This window comes from Triticum urartu, chromosome 4 (assembly GCF_003073215.2).
Source record: "Triticum urartu cultivar G1812 chromosome 4, Tu2.1, whole genome shotgun sequence".
Classification (NCBI taxonomy): domain Eukaryota; kingdom Viridiplantae; phylum Streptophyta; class Magnoliopsida; order Poales; family Poaceae; genus Triticum; species Triticum urartu.
Window position 1 is genome coordinate 503800970 of NC_053025.1, and position 14738 is coordinate 503815707.

The window sequence follows — 14738 nt, forward strand, 5'->3', positions numbered from 1 at the left end:
TAGTTGAAATCAACCAAAGCACTCATTTAGATGTTCCTGATGTCTATATTATGGCTCAACAGGCGACCCAAGTATTCTATCTACCGTGGGCCTGCCAAACTAATCCAAATCTGAAAGGTTGGGATGTCGTTTATGAAGTGCCGCCACGTGCTAGACTTTCTCCCCCAAAGGAAGAGGATTATGATCCTCACATTAACCCAGACACATATGAAGGAGAATTCTTCCAAGAGACACGTCTTTCCGAAAAGCGTTTCAAGAACCGCTATACTTCACCCCAAAACATTGAAGTAGACAGCGACAATGAATTCGACATCACCCCAGAGGAGGAACAAGAAGAGCCGGAACAAGAAGAGGTTACTGCTGCGGATGACCTGTCAATGCTTGACCGATTACGTCAAGGTGGCCTTGCACATGTTGATGCCAATGAACCCTATGAGCCCATCATTGATTATAGTGATGATGATGATTATGCATTTATTGATGATACTGATCGAGATTATTAGTAGTGTCAGGTATTCAATTTTTTTATGTTGTACTTGATGATGATACACTTAAGTGATATACATATTATTATTCATGTAGGTACTTTTTTTATGTTGTACTAAATTTCGTTTATTCTTTGTCATGGCAGGTGTTGAAAGATGGTGGGCGCTGGTCGGGAGCGCGCCGAGGCCCCTTCTTCGTCGGCGCGTGGTGCGAGGTCTTCCATTCCACACGCACCTCTCCGCCGAGCGTTGCTGGACAGTATGGCGACACCGCCGGGCCCTTCTTCGTCGACCGCGGTGCCCAGCAGGGGACGAGGTAAGAAGAAGAGAGGAGGTGGAGCACGTGGTCGCGGGAGAGGAGGTAGGGTGACTCTTACGGCGCCTTCCTCGCCACCGCCCCCAGCTGTTTCACCCGAGCACGTGACTGCTAGGGTGGACTCGTCTGAGGAGGAGGCTGCACGGACTCCGGTCCACGAGCCTCCGGTCCACGAGTCTTCGGCCCACGAGCCTCGGGTCGACGGGCCTTCGGCCCACGAGACTTGGGCCCACGAGACCCCGGAGGAGCACACGTCTGGATGGGGTACCTGGTCGGGTCAGCCTGAGCATGGCGGGGAGCCGAGTGGCCATGCTGATGATGGCGGGGAGCCGACTGATGAGGAGGGGGAGGAGGGGGGCAACGTCTACCAGCGTGGTGCTACACGGCTCCCGTCCGTGCCGGTGACCCGCGAGCAGAGGTACGTAAGTGCATTTAATATTTTTGTACCTTCTGCATTCACGTTTCTTCAAATAACTAATGCGTTGGCCTTGTCATGCTGCAGGGGTTGGGACCACCATCATAGTGTCCGCCGGCCCAACTCCGTCCTTGGAGTTCTTTGCCGGCAAAACTTCCCGGGGTTTGTCACGTTGCCTGGTGAGGGTCGGCTTCCAGAGCTTGGATTGAGCTGGGAGCACTACGTGGCTGCCCCGGCCCCGCCGGATGAGATTATCGACGGTGTCGTGTGCGACACGAGGGCAGACATGGTGATCAGAAAGTTCTGGGTAATTTCTCCTTTACACATTTAAAAATCTTCAACTAGCTAGTTATTAATTGTACTAATCAATATTGTCTCATTTGATTGCAGACATTCTACAGGTGTGAGGAGGGATACGAGGAGGACGCGGCACATGTTATCGAGAACGTCTGCAAGCGCCTACTCCAGAACTTACGGCACGAGGCTCGGGTGCAGGCTGTTCGAGACTACTACGCCTTGCGTGGTATCAAGAAGACCAAGCCGGCGTGCCGCGATAAGTTCCTGAGTAAGGAGCAGTACATGAAGGTAATTCTTAAGGCCTTCTCTACTTAAGTTCCTTCATTTAGTAATTCTTAGCCGTAGCGCTCAAGTTTCTATTTGCTAACTTAGGCGCCTCCGAGATGGTGTGCGGATCGGATGGATTGTTGGGAGGTGTTGGTCGATGAGTGGTGCTCACAATGGCTAGCCCTCCACAACGAGGCCAAGGACAAACGTGCCCAAATGGAAGGTGTGCCACACCATCAAGGCAGCTCCAACTTATATCAGTTCGGGCGCAACTGGGTATGTGGTTTGCTTCATGATTCATGCAATTCATTCATCATGCTAGCTTGAGCCCTTTAATTACTAATTTTCATTGTTTCTCTCTTTCAGGCACGCTACAATAAGGCGGATAAGGTGCCAGAGGTGTACGACCTGTATGCCATGGCCCACACTGCCTCTTTCAAGAAAGTCAAGGCTTTCTCTCAGTCTGACCTCGATGATGCAAACAACTTCACCAACATCTCCTCCCACAACAAGCTCGTGAGATATAGAGATGAGGGGAAAAGGCGAGGAAAGGGGAGGACTTTAACCCGAGCCAGGGTCCCATTGATCCAGAGCTGGTGATGATATCTGGTGGCGGGAGGTCCCATGGCTCCATAGCCATTGGAGATGGACTTATCTGTTGTCCTAGCACTCTCCCGGAGATCAAGGCGCGCCAGTCGAGCTCCGCTCCTGAGATAAGGCCTCGTGAACGGCCAGTGCAACTCGCCATCAAGGTTAGTGATACGTACTCAGTTATCTTTCTCCATTAATTACATTGTGTGCGCTTCCATCAATGATTACAAATGGTCATGTGAGTGGTGTTGCAGGCTGCTATACAGAGTGAGAGATATAGAACGGAGAAACTTCTGGCGGAGGCGGCGGAGAGGTAGCGGGAGTTGGAGGAGAGGACAACAAAGATGATGGAGGAGGAGAGGGCACGGAATGACATGCAGGCAAGGGCCATGTACGAGCTCCTTGTGGTAAGTTTCTTCTGCAGATTAGCCAAAACATTCATGTAGTGTTTGTCTCATTACTAACTAGTATGACTGAGTCGTCAAAACCAAATGTGCAGTCTGTGTGCGAGAAGACAGGTCAAACCGCTCCGCCGATGCCAGTGATTGCTCCTGGGACCACGGTGAGTTTTATTTGAATGGACATTACTTGCTAGTCTTAACATTTGAGTGTCATCATGCTAACAAGACATTGGAAATGATCTTTGGTGCAGCGTAACTCCAGACAAGCATCGCATGATCCTTCTCCATCTACCGACATGAGCCACCCCGCTCCTACACCTCCTGGATCTTGGTAAGTTTATCTAGTGTTTTGCTTAACACATGCATAAAGACCTAGACTTAGCTTTATTTCCTCCAATGCTTACCATAATGACCTAGACTTAGCTTCTTCTCCTCCAAAATGACTTAATAAGCTTACTAACCTCCAAAACCATCCATTTTACCTAAGTTAGCTCCAAAACGATCTGTACTTAGCTTACTTATGTCAAAAATTGCATAATTAGCTTAGTTATCTCATAGACGATCCATTTTACCTAAGTTAGCTCTAAAATGACCCATTTTACCTAGGTTAGCTTATAAATGATCCAGTTCATCCAAGTTAGCTCAAAAATGACCCATTTTACCTGGATTAGCTCCTAAATGATCCATTTTACCTATGTTAGCTCTAAAATGACCCATTTCACCTAGGTTAACTCCAAAATGACCCATCTTACCTAGGTTATCTCATAAACGATGCATTTCAACTAATTTAGCTCATAAATGATCCATTTCACCAAGTTAGCTAAAAATGATCCATTTCACCTAAATTAGCTCTTAAATGATCCATTTCACCTAAGTTAGCTCAAAAAGATCCATTTCAACTAAATTAGCTCATAAATGATCCATTTCACCTAAGTTAGCTAAAAAACGACCCATTTCAACTAAGTTAGCTCATAAATGATCCATTTCACCTAAGTTAGCTAAAAAACGATCCATTTCACCTTAGTTACCTCAAAAACGATCCATTTGACCTTAGTTAGCTCATAAACGACCCATTTCAACTAAGTTAGCTCATAAAAGATCCATTTCACCTTAGCTAGCTCATAAACGACCCATTTCAACTTAGTCAGCTCATAAATGATCCATTTCACCTTAGCTAGCTCATAAACGACCCATTTCAACTTAGTTAGCTCATATATGATCCATTTCACGTAAGTTAGCTCATAAATGACATACTCTTCTTGTTCTAGTCTTCTTCTTGTTCTACTCTTCTTGTTCTAGTCTTCTTCTTGTTCTACTCTTCTTCTTGTTCTACTCTTCTTGTTCTAACTTTCTTATTTTTCATTTTGCAGATTTCATTCACTTGATGAAAGCTTGCATAGATGGAGTGCTCCTTATTATCCCTTTCTCTGTTTCTTTTGTATCGTTGAACTATGCATGTATCGTTGGATGAAACTATTGTAATATATATGGTTGGATGCCTCTATGTTGAACTTGTTATGTATGATGGAACTATGCATGTAATATATATGGTTGGATGATGAAGTTATGTGTTGGATATCTTATATGTTTGCTCTGTAATGGCCTTTTGAAATATATCTATATATGTCATATATATTTGTGATGAAAATTGTTGGATTTAATAAAAAACAGATAAAAGAGCCAATAAGCAGGCTCTTTGCCGGCTGCCACCGACGGCAACGGGATCTTTGCCGTCCGCCGCGGACGGCAAATAAGACACGTGGCATCCAGCTGTGCTTCCTGGGAGCTGACCCATTTGGTCAGTTTGCCTACAGTGGCAGACGGCAAAGACTTTGCCATCAGTGGCAGACGGCAAAGAACCTGCCATGTAGTGACGTGTAGATGACATCATACGGCGGATGGCAAAGACACTAGAAATTTTGCTGTCAGCGGCGGACGGCAAAGGCCTGCTGTTAGCCACTTAACGGACTGACAGCGCAATTATTGCCGTCCGCTCTCTTTGCGGTCCGCCGCAGACGGCAAAGGGACTTTGCCGTCAGCCGCCAGAAAGCAGACGTCAAAGTAGCTGTTTACCGTAGCCTACTTTGCCGGAGCCTTTTGCCGTCCGCGGCTGATGGCAAAGGCCTTTGCCGTCCGCCGTTCATGCCTTTGCCGTCCGCCGTGGCAGACGGCAAAATAGCTGATTCCTGTAGTGTACGGGTGGCAACTTGGCACATATATGGTTGCTGCGGCCAGAGCTTCTGATGCTAGGCAGAGTAAGTAGAGAAGGGGAGAAGTGAATGTTGGATATGTCACTTTCATTACTTGCAGAGTAGCATAGCACAATATATAGTCATAGTCTAGGATTGGATCCCAAGCAGCTACAGGAGCACGTCTCTCTTTTTTCTAAAACTCAGCAACGTCTCTTTACTGGTACACTAGCTTGTTCTGCACGCCTTCTCAAGTCTTTGATTCCTCCACCTGACATCTGGAACCCACCGGAAGGGCCTCTGTATTTCGCGAAAAAAATGTGCCCCCGCTGATAGGTCGGACCCACCACCTATCTTCGCACGCAAGGAAGTGCCTCCTTATTATGCACAAAAAAAATGAATACTCCCCTTGCCAGCTGGAACCCAGCATAGTGGGAGGCTGACTTGTGGGCCTACCAAGTTGATGGGGGCGCAGGGCTTTGTCAACTTAGTCAATATGAACGATTCCAGTTACCATACGATGTTCATCCAACGGCCATAGTGCTTCTTCAACCTCTAGTATTCTTGCTCCAGCCGCCCAAACCAGTGCCGGTCGTGCCGCCAGCTCCTGCCTCCCATGGCCGGCTGTGATGCTGCGGAGGCCTCACCGCCCCCTACTACTCCCACAGCTGGCTAGGGCATCCCTCTACTCACCCACACACATTGTTATTCTGCGGCGACGGCAGCCTCACACCGCAGCCGAACCAGTGAACCCTCGTACTCCTCTCCGCGTGGGCATCCATTCCCGCGTCTTCCCCGGCTCCGCGTCGTCCCCTTCCTAGGCCACGCCGTCGTCCACTGCCTTGGTGCTCTCACCGTGGCATGGTCAATGTGGTCAACGACCGACTTCCACCGAAAGAGTATTGTACGTGGAGAGGCTGACAGTTGGGTCCATGGCCATAGCCCAGTTTTTTGTGATTTGCCAAGTAAGTCGCTTTGTCAGGCCTGTTGGGCTGCAAATCTTTCAAGACGAGGAGAGCTTCATTCGGCTGGCCGAGAAAATGGCCTATCAGTAATGAGAAATGGGCTGTACATTTTTAAAACACATCAAACCGGCAATTACTTTCAAATTTATTTTTTTTCATTTCGAGATTTTAAATTGCATTGATTTTTATGCATGGACAATTTGTTGGATTTTATATTGATATACATTTATTTTTAAAATGAGTTTGAATGTGACTCGTAATTTTGGGATTAAAAACAGTTCGGACCGTACCGAAATATGCAAAATTTCATACAATTTTTTAACCGTGGCCACAATATGGGCTGTATGCAAAAAAAAGAATATGGGCTCCAAAAAAACCTTAAGAATTAGCAAATGGGTTGTAAATTATCAGAAATAATGGCAGATGGGTTGTATGCTGTTTTCCACAGATTTAAGGCTTTCCTAAAAATAGGTTGACGCACAAGCAGTGACTGTTGGATGTCCATTCAACGGCCGTTGTGCTTCTTCAATCTCTGCTCTTCCTGCTCCAGCCGCTCAAACAAGCGCCGGCGGGACTGCCTGCTCCCTCCTCCCCGCGGCCAACTGTGTTGCCGCGTAGGCCTCACCGCCCCACCGTACTCCCATCGCTGGCCTAGCCATCCCTCTACTCACCCATACCTGTTGTTATTCTCCGGCAACGGCAGACGAACCAGTAAACACTTGTACAGTTGTACTCCCCTCCGCGTGGGAAACAACTGCCGAGTCTTCCCTACCTCTATGTCGTTCCCTTCCTAGGCCTCGCCGTCGTCCACTGCCCTGGTGCTCTCCGCACGGCCTGGTCAACGTGGTCAACGACCAACATGCATATGAAGTGGACTGTACGTGGAGAGGCTGACAGCTGGGTCCATGGCCGCATCCAAGGAAATGCCTCCTTATTATGCGCAAAATAATGATTCCTCCACCTGACATCTGGGACCCACCGAAAGGGCCTCTGTATTTCGTGAAAACAATGTTACCACCGCTGACAGCTCGGACCCACCAGCTATATCTTCGCACGCATGGAAGTGCCACCTTATTATGCACAAAAAATGAATACTCCCCCTGCTAGCTGGGACCCACAATAGTGGGAGGCTAACTTGTGGGCCAACTAAGTTGACGGAGTCAGAGGGCTTTGTCAACTTAGTCAATATGAATGATTCTAGCTCTAGTGACTGTACGACGTCCATCCAACGGCCATAGTCCTTCTTCAACCTCTCGTTTTCTTGCTCCAGCCGCCCAATCCAGCGCCGGTCGTGCCTCATGCTCCTGCCTCCCGAGGCCGACTGCGATGCCGCGGCGGCCTCACCGCCCCTACTACTCCCACTGCTGGCCAGGCCATCCCTCTACTCACCCACACCCCATGTTATTCTGCGGCGACGGCAGCCTCACACCGCAGCGAACCAGTAAACCCTCATACTCCTTTATGCGTGGGCATCCACTGCCGCATCTTCCCCGGCTCTGCGCCATCCCCTTTCTAGGCCTTGCCATCGTCCATCGCCCTGGTGCTCTCGGCGTGGCGTGGTCAACGTGGTCAAGGAATGGCTTCCATCGGACGTGGACTGTACGTGGAGAGGCTGACAGCTGGGTCCACGGCCGCAACAAGGAAGTGTCTCCTTATTACGTGCAAAATAACTATTCCTCCACCTGACAGCGAGGACCCACCGGACAGGCCACCATATTTCATGAAAAAAACGTTGCCCCCTGACTACTGGGACCCACCAGCTACATCTTCACGCGCAAGGAAGTGCGTCTAGGCAAAAAAAAATGATTCGCCTCCCTGACTGCTGAGACCCACCAGCTACATCTTTGCACGCAAGGAAGTGCCTGACAGTCGGGACCCACCTGGTCGAAGCGTACGTAGCATTGTCATTCTGGTCGCGAACGTGTACGTACATACTGGTCGATGTAGAGCTGCGCACTTGTCGTAGTAGAGGCGCGCACGCAGCATGTACACGTACGTACAGCGGCCATTGTGCAAGATAGAAAATACGGCCACGTATGTACATACAGGCGGGGTCTCGAACGACTACTCGCGCATACGTACGGCCAGGGCTCGTGTACATGGCTGGGTCGGAACAGAGAAACTGCATTGTCTCGTGTTCATGGGGAGCCAACTGGCTGGGTCGGAACGGAATGCGTCGTCGTGTTCATCGGGAGGGCTTGGACGGAACAGATATGGACATTAATGGCGCACAATGTATGTGGTGCACCACTACTATATAGCAGTGGCGCACCAGATACTGGTACGCCATTAATGTTCTCATTACTAATGGTGCACCAGGTGGGCGGTGGGCCATTACTAGTTTTGAAAAAAAAGGTAACAAAAATTTGTTACTAGTTTTAACTAATAATGGCGCATTGTCCACTGGTGCGCCACTACTAACATGTTTTTTTTCAAAACTAGTAATGGCGCACAACTCACCAGGTGCGCCATTAGTAACCAGGGTTACTAATGGCGCACTCTTAGGTGATGCGCCATTGGTAACCTAGTGTAACGCCCTCGATGCGGCTATAGCTCCCACGTGTCGACGCACGACTTAGAGACATAACCGCATTGAAAGCAATGTCGCAAGTCAGGCAATCATTACAACAACCCATGTAATATATAATAAAAGGGGGAAGAACATAGTTGGCTTACAATCGCCACGTCACATCAAAGTACATAAATAACATCCATCAGACAAACACTCAAGGCCCGACTACGGCGCCAAAATGGAAAAGAACCCAACATGCGACAAGGCCCTGAATCAAACCCCAACTAGGCACCGCTACTGATCATCGGGAAAGGAAACATAATAACGCTGAGAGTCCTCGTCGAACTCCCACTTGAGCTCGTACTCGTCACCTGGAGCGAAATCACCTGGACCTGCATCTGGAATTATAGTATCTGTGAGCCATAGGGACTCAGCAATCTCGCACCCTCGCGATCAAGACTATTTAAGCTTATAGGAATGGATAAGGCAAATATATGTGGAGCTGCAGCAAGCGACTAGCATATATGGTGGCTAACTTATTCGCAAAGGAGAGCGAGAAGAGGAGGCAAAGCGCGAGCGAGAAGCTAGAAGGAACAACCTGCGCAAACATAACTCCAACACCGTGTCCACTTCCCGGACTCCGCCGAGAAGAGACCATCACGGCAACACACACGGTTGATTCATTTTAATTAATTAAGGTTCAAGTTTTCTACAACCGGACATTAACAAATTCCCATCTGCCCATAACCGTGGGCACGGCTTTCGAAAGTTCAATCCCTGCAGGGGGGTCCCAACTTAGCCCATGACAAGCTCTCACGGTCAACGAAGGAATAGACCTCCTCCCAAGACGTTCCGATCAGACTCAGTATCTCGGTAACTCAAGACACTTCGACAGGTTAAAACACGACTAGCAACACCGCCCGAATGTGCCGACAAATCCCGATAGGAGCTGCACATATCTCTTTCTCAGGGCACACTCAGATTGTCTAAACTTCCGGTAGGCCATCCCAGAGTTGCCCCTGGTAGCCACCGGCGGCTGACGGTTTGGACCAACACTCAGAGGAGCACTGGCCCGGGGGGGGGGGTTAAAATAAGATGACCCTTGAGCCTGCAGAACCCAAGGGAAAGAAAAGGCTAGGTGGCAAATGGTAAAACCAAGGTTGGGCATTGCTGGAAAAGCTTTAATCAAGGCGAACTATCAAGGGGTTCCCATTATAACCCAACCGCGTGAGGAACGCAAAATCCGGGAACATAACACCGATATGACGGAAACTAGGGTGGCAAGAGCGGAACAAAACACTAGGCGAGAGGCCGAGCCTTCCACCCTTTACCAAGTATATAGATGCATTAAGATAACATAGCAATATAATGATATCCCAACAAGTAAATAAATGATGTTCCAACAAGGAACGGCCTCCAAACTTCACCTGCAACTAGCAACGCTATAAGAGGGGCTGAGCAAAGCGGTAACATAGCCAATCAACGGTTTGCTAGGACATGGTGGGTTAGAGGTTGACATGGCAATTGGGAGGCTGACAAGCAAATGGTAGGCATCGTAGCATTGGCATAGCAAGAGCGAGCAAACTAGCATAGCAAAGATAGTAGTGATTTCGAGGGTATGATCATCTTGCCTGCACAGTTGTCAGAGTTGACTGGATCCTCACAAGCAAACTCAACGGGCTCCTCAGTAGCGAACTCGTCTCCCGGCTCTACCCAACAAGACAAACAAGCAACAAGGATACAATCAACCACGTGCAAGACCAAGCAATATGATGAAATGATGATATGCTATGCGGGATGCGATGCGGGATGCAAAATGCAAGATATGACAGGAAATGCATGAACCTGGCCTCAACTTGGAATTCCAAGGGTGCCACTGGATAGAGGGAGTGAAATCGCTTGAAAACGATATAAAGATCATTGGAATCGGAGTTACGGTTTGGAAATGGCAAGCGTTTTAAGATATGACACCGGTGTGCGATTTACAGCAAGTAGGCATCTAAATGCAACGAAATGAACATGCTACAGCCATCAAACATGACAACAAAATACATGGCAGGGATGCACAAAAGATGCTTAACAAAAGACTAGCACTGAGCCATGGTCAATTCATCCATTAAGAGGTTCAAACAAGCATGGCAAAAACGCAAATGCAAAACAGATTCCAGACTTAGTGAAATTAACACTAGTCTGAAATTTCAGATCACGAAGCCCTCTTCGGAGCAGCAAAACAACATGATAAATGACCTGAAAATGAGAAGTAAGAACATGGAATGGAGCTACTCAACAATCTTAACAAAAGTCCCAAAGTGACCTGGGGCCATAAGGGATGACAAAATATATTAACGGGCACACGAACATAGCTAAAACACAATCAGTTTTCAGACTTAGTGAAAACTGAGACATGCTGAAATATAACTCACGAAGGCATGTAAACGAGCTCGATGCACTCACCACGGTGCAAGTAATGTCAAGGCCAGCATACAGCAATTAAGAAGGCACAAAATACAAGCTAGACATGGCAAGAACAATGGCATAGCATGCACGGATCAACTACAACCACGCCGGCAAAATCGCAAACGAGTTGACGATCTGCCCAGATTCACCACGAAGCAAAAGTAGAGCTCGTTTGACTCAAGCTATGTTGCTCTATAATTGCAAACAAAGACATGGATGGATAGAGCATAACATGAATAACAAAAGTCCCTTACTGATCATCCTCAAAAGAGGCACGGATCACTAGGAAACAAGCTGAACATATGGCATCATGAACTAAAATATCCCAGACTTAGTGAAAACAACTAAGTCCCTGAAAACAGATTTCCAGGGTGCCTCACTTGCAAGCTTGCACAAGTCACCACACACATCCTAAAAATGCATGGGTTGCACCTCTGGAAAGAAGACAAAATGCTTAACAAAACATATGAAGGACTCACAGGCATAGCATGCACACAATAATCATGGCAAAAATGACAAAAGTCTAAGATGAACTAGCAGATCTGACAATTAACTCACGAAGCCTCCTTCTAACAGCATTTTGGGCAACAAGATGAGCTCAAATGAAAATTATTCAATGGAATGAAATGATGTAATCGTCACGATGAAAATTTTTATATATTATATGCCCAAATCAGAGCTACGGATGCAAAGTTACGGGGCCTCGAACAGGAGCATATGAGCTAAAATTCTAGGGACTTAGTGAAAAAAAACTACCACAGATCTAGGGTTTGATCGGTGGGCACGCGAACCGAGGTGAGATCCGAGCTCGCCGGAGCCTTGCCGGACTTGACACGGCGCGCCGGCCGGAGGAGGAGGAGATGGCCGGGGAGGTGAGGGGCGCGGCCGGCCGGCAGGGCGGGCGGCGCGGCCGGAGGAGGAGGCGGCACCGGCGAGTGCGGCGGTGGCCGGGGCGGGCTCGCCCTCCGGAGTCGGAGCGGGGCGGCGGTGATGCGCGTCGGCGGCGGGCGGCGATGGAGGCATCGGGCGCCGGAGTTGGGCGAGGCGGCGGCGGTAGGAGGCGCGGGCGGCGGCGCAACCGGGCGGCGGCGCGGGCCTCGGGGGCCGGCCTTGGGCTCCCGGGCCGGCGGGGATGTGGGGCGGCGGCGCGGCCAACGGGAGGCGGACACGTGGCGGCGGCGGGGTAAGTCGGACGTTGTCCGGTGCGGCCGGACACGTCCGTCGGCGGCAGATCTGGCGGGGATGATTTTTTTTAGGGTTTCGGGGAGAGGGAGAGATCCGAAAATGGAGGGGTGTATATATAGGCATAAGTGGAGCTAGGAGAGTCCAAATGAGGTGCGGTTTTCGGCCACGCGATCGTGATCGAACGCTCTAGGACATGGAGCAGAGTTTGGTGGGTTTTGGGCCAAATTTGAGGGGTGTTGGGCTGCAACACACACGAGGCCTTTTCGGTCCCTCGGTTAACCGTTGGAGTATCAAACGAAGTCCAAATGGTACGAAACTTGACAGGCAGTCTACCGGTGGTAAACCAAGGCCGCATGGCAAGTCTCGGTCCAATCCGGAAATGTTTAATCCCCACACACGAAAGAAAGCTAGAAATGACCACCGGAGGAGAACGAAGCGCCGGAATGCAAAACGGACAACGGGGAAAAAGCTCGAATGCATGAGACGAACACGTATGCAAATGCAATGCACATGATGACATGATATGAGATGCAAGAAAACAAAAACAACACACGGAGACAAAGACCCGAACCCGATAAATAAATATAACTTAACGCCGGAAACGGCAAGAGTTGGAGTACAAATTGGGAAAGTCGTATCTGGGGCGTTACACCTAGGAGCAGCTAGATATTTTGGACAGCCACCTACCACACTCACTTTCCCCACTTCATTCTCTCCACCTCTACCAAGCTTGGCCTTGGCTGCCTCCTCCTCCTCACCTCATTTGCACCATAGATTCACCCAAATTAAGTGGTAAAATTTCCTTTTTTTAATAGGTAAGTAAGGGGAAAGCTTTTTTATGTTCAACATCTAATTTTTTCTCTGTCCAACAACGTACACACTTTTTATGGCCTAGATCTACGTATGTTTGTGGTGTTGCATATGTTTGTGGTGTTGCATATGTTTGTGTTTGCAGGTACCGGTATTTGAAATGCGATAGTTGCCAATATTTTGCCGGAATGTTGATTCATTTCCGTTTCGGCGAGAATTTGGCACTATGCATTCTTTTTGGTCCTATTTTTAGGCAAAGTCATGCCAATTTTTTTTGGTTCTAAAATATCGTTTTGCTCTATCCCGCAAGCGACCATGGTCCGCATGATGACCGAAGGCATCGTGAATAGGTTTTTGAGCTCCGCAAAGGCCGAGATGCTTCAAAAGAACAAGACGGAGATAAGATGTCCGTGTCGAAGATGCAAGCTAAAGAGATTTATGGACAGGGATTCCGTACAGCTGCGGGACCACCTGCTCTTGCGTGGTTTCATGGATGGCTATCGGTGGCAAGGTGATGAAGATAATTATGAAGTCGTCCATGGGGGCCGGGCCAGAAATGAGGAAGGGTAGCAAGATAACCACGGCGAGGGCGGGCGAGAAGATGAAGAATCTCCAGGACATGATCTCGAAGTAGATGCAGTACACAGTCATCATGTAGAAGATGTCGGACATGATGACGAGGAAGGTCAAGACGAAGGGCATGATCATGAAGATGAAGATGCCGGAGCAGACGATGGTGGACCATTGATGGGCTGGGTGCAGGACCCTCATATTCAAGAGCTGCTTCTCAAGCAGACGGATAACGCAAGAGCTGTCGCCCGAGAGAAAGCCAAGCTGGATCAATTGGAGATAGACACAGTTACTCCATTGTAGGAAGGATGCAGGCCCGAGGATACCCGCCTGAAAGTAACGCTCATGGCTCTGGAGATGAAGGTAAAACACAAATTGACTGACGCATGCTTCGATGAGAACATGCCATTCTGGCACGAAGGTCTTGCCAAGGGGAACAAGTGCCCGACCACTTTCGAGGAGGCGAAGAAAATCGTGAGCCCTCTGGATTTACTGCACGTGAAATACCATGTGTGCATGAACAATTGCATCATTTATCGGAACGAGCATGCACAGTCTACCATATGTCCGGTGTGCGGCGTCACTCGATACAAGAAGAGGAAGAAAGCTCCTCGAAAAGTGGTGTGGTACTTTCCGATCACTCCTCGTCTGCAGCGGTATTTCACGGACCCTAGGCTAGCAAAGCTCATGCGTTGGCACGCGGATAGGGAGGAGAATAAGCGAGAAGATGAAGGAAATGATCTGGAGATAAATAAAAAAGAAAAAAATGCTGTGTCACCCTAAGGATGCGAGCCAGTGGCAAGCGTTGAACTTCTAACACCCAGAATTTGGGGACGATCCAAGGAACATCATGTTGGGCGCGAGCACCGATGGAGTCAATCCATTTGGCAGCCAAAGGAGCACACATAGCACCTAGCCTGTGTTTGTGCGGATGTAAAACCTTCCCCTGGTTGTGCATGAAGAGGAAGTACATTCACATGAGTATGCTAATTGAAGGGCCGAAACAACCAGGGAACGACATCAATCTAAATCTGGGGCTGTTGAAAGAGGAGCTAGACACACTGTGGAAAACGCCAGCCAATACGTGGGACGCCGTAGAGAAAGAATATTTCCATATGAGAGCCACACTGCTCACGACGGGGCATGACTATCTCCGTTACGGATATGTCACGGGGCATGTGGTCTACGGATTTTTTGGATGCGTCAGGTGCATGGATGACAAAACGTATCGCCAGCTAGATAGAGATCCCTGTTCTTCAAAAACTGTGTTCATCGGAC

General features: G+C 48.8%; 1 long non-coding RNA gene across 1 annotated transcript; it reads left to right on the forward strand.

Moving 5' to 3' along the window:
- Positions 1–2895: 2895 nt before the first annotated feature.
- On the forward strand, positions 2896–4181 carry LOC125554001. Its single transcript, XR_007304291.1, has 3 exons — positions 2896–2933; positions 3024–3103; positions 4143–4181. It is a non-coding gene; the product is annotated as an uncharacterized LOC125554001 (long non-coding RNA).
- The last annotated feature ends 10557 nt before the right edge of the window (positions 4182–14738 follow it).